The 4409-nt window shown below is 35.0% G+C and overlaps 1 long non-coding RNA gene across 2 annotated transcripts; it reads right to left on the reverse strand.

The window, feature by feature from the left end:
- Positions 1-637: 637 nt before the first annotated feature.
- On the reverse strand, positions 638-3338 carry LOC128858829 (uncharacterized). Of its 2 annotated transcripts, XR_008454061.1 has the most exons (4): positions 2559-3338; positions 2134-2458; positions 1618-1706; positions 638-1561 (listed from the first exon to the last, which is right to left on the reverse strand). It is a non-coding gene; the product is annotated as an uncharacterized LOC128858829 (long non-coding RNA). The 2 variants fall into 2 exon arrangements; XR_008454060.1 differs by having other exon boundaries at positions 638-1706; positions 2559-3255.
- Between the last annotated feature and the right edge of the window lie 1071 nt (positions 3339-4409).

Below are 4409 nucleotides of genomic sequence, written 5' to 3' on the forward strand. Positions count from 1 at the left end.
GAACTACACTGTTTCGTTACTCCAATTCCCTGCTGTTATCCCATTTGTCTACCATATACGAGTCGGCTGCATTTCCCCTGCAGCACACTAACATTTTGTACTCCATTTCCTGTTAAAATAGCTACGTATCCTTCAATAGCAAATAACAGCGAATGTAACAGTAATCTTCGAAGAATTTCGAAATTCGAACTTGTTCTAAGCGATTAACATGTGGTTGGCTGCAATTGCTTTACAGCGCAAAGCCAGAGCAAAATTAAAAGACAAAGTTCCGTTTACAGCGTTTTCATTGACAGGGGTTAAATTGTGTTTGCTGTTATATGCGATGCTCTTGTAGTTGATGCGTGTAAGAATTCTTAACTCGTTAGAATAGGTATCCGTTTAGATTACTGTTTTTGCTGTTAAAAGTGTTTGTGCTGTGCTGTTAAAAGTATTTGTGCTGTGCTGTTAGTTCATATATTTTACAGGGAGGTATAGGAATAATATTATAAACGAAAAGTGGGTGTATTAAAAAAAAATAGAAAAAAACTTGTGCAAACGAATGCTTTATATTGATTAACATTTATTAAGGTGGAAAATAATAAAAAGAAAATACCTTTTTTTATTATTCTTTAAAATAAAATATACCTACTAAATATGTAAATAAATACATTGCATATTAAGCATAGCACTGGTAACAACGCCTTCGGTTGATTAAAAATTAATCTTACTTAACACTTTTGCCCAATTTTGTCTATCAGTTTGCTAATGAAAGCAGGTAATCGTAACATATTTAATTTCAATATCCTTAAAAAATATGCCAAAAATATACATTAAAGTGCTGGCATGCAGTTGTAAAATATACAAATATTTGCCATATTTTTAAATAATTAAAATAAATACATGAAACTGAAATTTTGTCTAGGAAATGAATATATATATATATATTGTATATATATACATATATAATTGGCGCGTACACCCTTTTTGGGTGTTTGGCCGAGCTCCTCCGCCTATTTGTAGTGTGCGTTTTGATGTTGTTCCACAAATGGAGGGACTTACAAGTTTCAAGCCGACTCCGAACGACAGATATTTTTTATGAGGAGCTTTTTCATCGTAGAAATACACTCAAAGGTTCGCCATTGCCTGCCGAGGGGCGACCGCTTTTAGAAAAATATTTTTCTTAATTTTGGTGTTTCACCGAGATTCGAACCGACGCTCTCTCTGCGAATTCCGAATGGTAGTCACGCACCAACCCATTCGGCTATGGCGGCCGCCTTAGGAAATGAATATCGTTGTACATTTACGGAATGTTTCATAATATTCGGTATTCAGAAACTATTTAATCATCCGTTGGATACCGGAATCTGCACTTTGGACGCAAATTTAACATATTTCTATTGTAGCTAACAACTTGAGCTTCCAGGTAGCTTTCTACAATTTAATTTTTCATCGATTTGCCTTTTAAAAAGGATCACCGAACAGGATGAAAAAGGCCAGAAGTGCCCAATCGAAGATTTTAAAAAAGGTGTCCAACGGAGGGTTAAGTGCATTACTAAAACATTGTCTACCTGAATATTCTATCCTGGAACCTTAGGATGAATGGAAGGGAACTAAAACAGTATTTGTATTTATATTTACTCATTCTTTTCAGTTTTCAATCCAAGTCCAATCATAAATCAGATTTAAGTGGAGTGGCATGTACACGAATCTCGATTTCTTGGTAAAGACTGAAAAGCAAAATATTTATGTTTTGAATGTTCGTAGTATAAAATAAATCAAAAATCAGTTAAAATTTTACACAATTTTTCTGCTCTTTTTATTTATTTAGTTATCAGAAATATAATTATTCATAATTAAACTACATAATGAAAGGCTACTACTAATATTAATAGATTTTTTTATTAATTCTCCTCTTCATTTCCTGCTTTTCTACATTTGAATTATTATTTATTTAACTTTTACTTTTAACTTAATTTTGTATCATTATTAAATATCAATCAAACTTAAAAAAAAAACGTTTTGCTTATCATTAATATTTGCAATACAGTGGTATAAGAGAAATAATAGGTACAAAATTATTAATTTCGCTTTTTATATCAAGCAAATCAAACCAGTTCGCCAATGCATTAATTTTCAACTCCTGACATTTTTTACATTTTCCATTAATTTCGTTTATTCGACAGCCAAGCACCTTGCCATGAACCTTCACCCACTTTGATTTGGTTAAAAGTTTGAGGCGTTGCCGCCAACAACTACGAAGAAAATTCGAGTGTGCTGCTGCCACCCGCTAACAGTGAAGAGCAAAATTAACGAAGTACACAAATAGACACACCGACATACAATGCAGAATACTTGCAAATGTATGTTTGAATGTATGTATGTAAGTACGAGCACCCACTTTTCCCAGTACATGTGAGTGCTTGTAGCGGAATTGCAGGTGCCGTTAGTGAAGGCAGCGAAACAGCAAGCAAATTGACAACTGTTAAAAAATAAATTAAAAAGAAAAAGCATTAAACAAAATACCGAGTATGAAAAATGGCAAAAGAAAAAACAGGCTGCAAGAAACTGCTAAAACCGACCAAGCGTACACGAAGCGAAGCAACGATGACAGTGACGACGACAGTGGCAAAGACCACCCAATCGTTTCAAACGCTTCAAAGCACCAATCGTAAAAGTTTTTTAAATGCTTTTCCAATTTGTTGGCACTGCCATGTGTGGGATATGCTGGTGTTGCTGTTGTTGTTGCAGCAATTGCTGTTGTCGTTCATCTTCCCAATGCATGTATATACATGCATACATGCAGGCATACTTGCCCATGTACAGTTGTATGTGGTAAATATACGTTATCGTATTTGCCATAACTGTCTGCCGTTTTCTCCTCTTCCTCTTCCAGTTCTCCTTCCTACTTTGACTTTAAAAAATTTACACTTATGCCATCGCTATGTTTTTTGTTACTGCTATCATTATTGTTGCTTTGATTTTCTTAACTGTTGGTATTGCTAAAATTCATTTGTTCACCTTTTATTTCACATCAACTCTCCTCCTGCGCAATTCACTTGCTTTCTTTAATTTCTTGCCAATACTCTGCGCTCCTTTCCTTTTTCTTTTACACCGGGGGAAGTGTTTTGCAATCAAATACAATGATTCTTCTTCCATCACCAATGCAACTGTCTTTTCCAACTCAACTCAATTCATTTGTAAAAAAAAAAAACTCAAGCCATCACAGCGCGCCTTCAGTAACCCACCCAATCCGCCCACTCCACTATATTTATTTTTGCTGTTGGTTTTCTCCTATCTTTGCGTTTTTTTTTTGTTTTTATTGCACATATGTATGTGCATACGCTCATCGTGTAACGAATGTTCAGAATCTCATACGCCAATGCCTTTGTTATAGAGCGGCTCTCACACTCAACAAATTCCATTGCGCGTTAGTCTCTCTCATTCTCATGATATTTGATTTGTTTTGTATTTGTTGTAAATATTCGTACTGTATTTATTTTTGCTTGCTCTAACACTTTGTGCGATAAAATTGAGCTTTAGCGCGCGCACACACACACACCACACTCCTACCTCTTCTTACCGTAAATGTTGGCTGTCCCTACAGTAGCTTCCTGCTTTTACACACAGCAGCCAGTGTACTTCAATTGCTCAAGTGATGTGGATTTGTGCCAGCAGGGGCGTAGGTAAAGTTTACTTAGCCAGAGTAATTGGATGTTGCGCGACTTGCACAATGACTTGGCTTTGCCTACAGAAAGGCGATCGCTATTAGCAAAAAATGTAATCCATTATTCAATGTTTTATTTCCAAAGCAGGTTACAAACTTGCGCCCAACCGAATGGTAGTCTCGCACTGCCACTGCGGTTTCTAATTTAACTTTAATTGCTATTCAATAAATTTCAGCATTCCAAAGTCAAGCACTTTTGTACTGAAAACATTTTTCATTTCATTTTACAAAAAACAATTTAAAATAGCTTTAATTCCTTATCAGTAGTATATGTAAATGTGTTAATGCCACCATTGATTTCAGTGAAGCTTCGACGTTTCAGCCATATATATACAGTAGATTCTGTTTTTATGCGGTTTTGAAATAGTGCGGTTTTTAAAAAAAATAAAAAATTCATGTCGACCTATCGGGAATTGTATAGACAAGATTTTAACCAGCTAAGCAAGAACTCATCACAGATTACATCAGAAATGCTAACCCTACAAGTATGGAACCGCCTGCATCACCATCTAGATCAGACGTGTACATTTCCTCAAGTGTCGAAAGTGATTTTACGCCAAATCCTAAACGAATGCGCAACATGCGGGTATTGTCTGATTCTATTTCTGACGATGTAAATTTATTTCTCGTTTCTGACGTTTCTTAAATAAAGATATAATTTTCAAAAATACAATATTTTGTTTATGCGATTTTATTTAATTATTTC

This window comes from Anastrepha ludens, chromosome 3, assembly GCF_028408465.1.
Source record: "Anastrepha ludens isolate Willacy chromosome 3, idAnaLude1.1, whole genome shotgun sequence".
In the NCBI taxonomy this organism is placed as follows: Eukaryota; Metazoa; Arthropoda; class Insecta; order Diptera; family Tephritidae; genus Anastrepha; species Anastrepha ludens.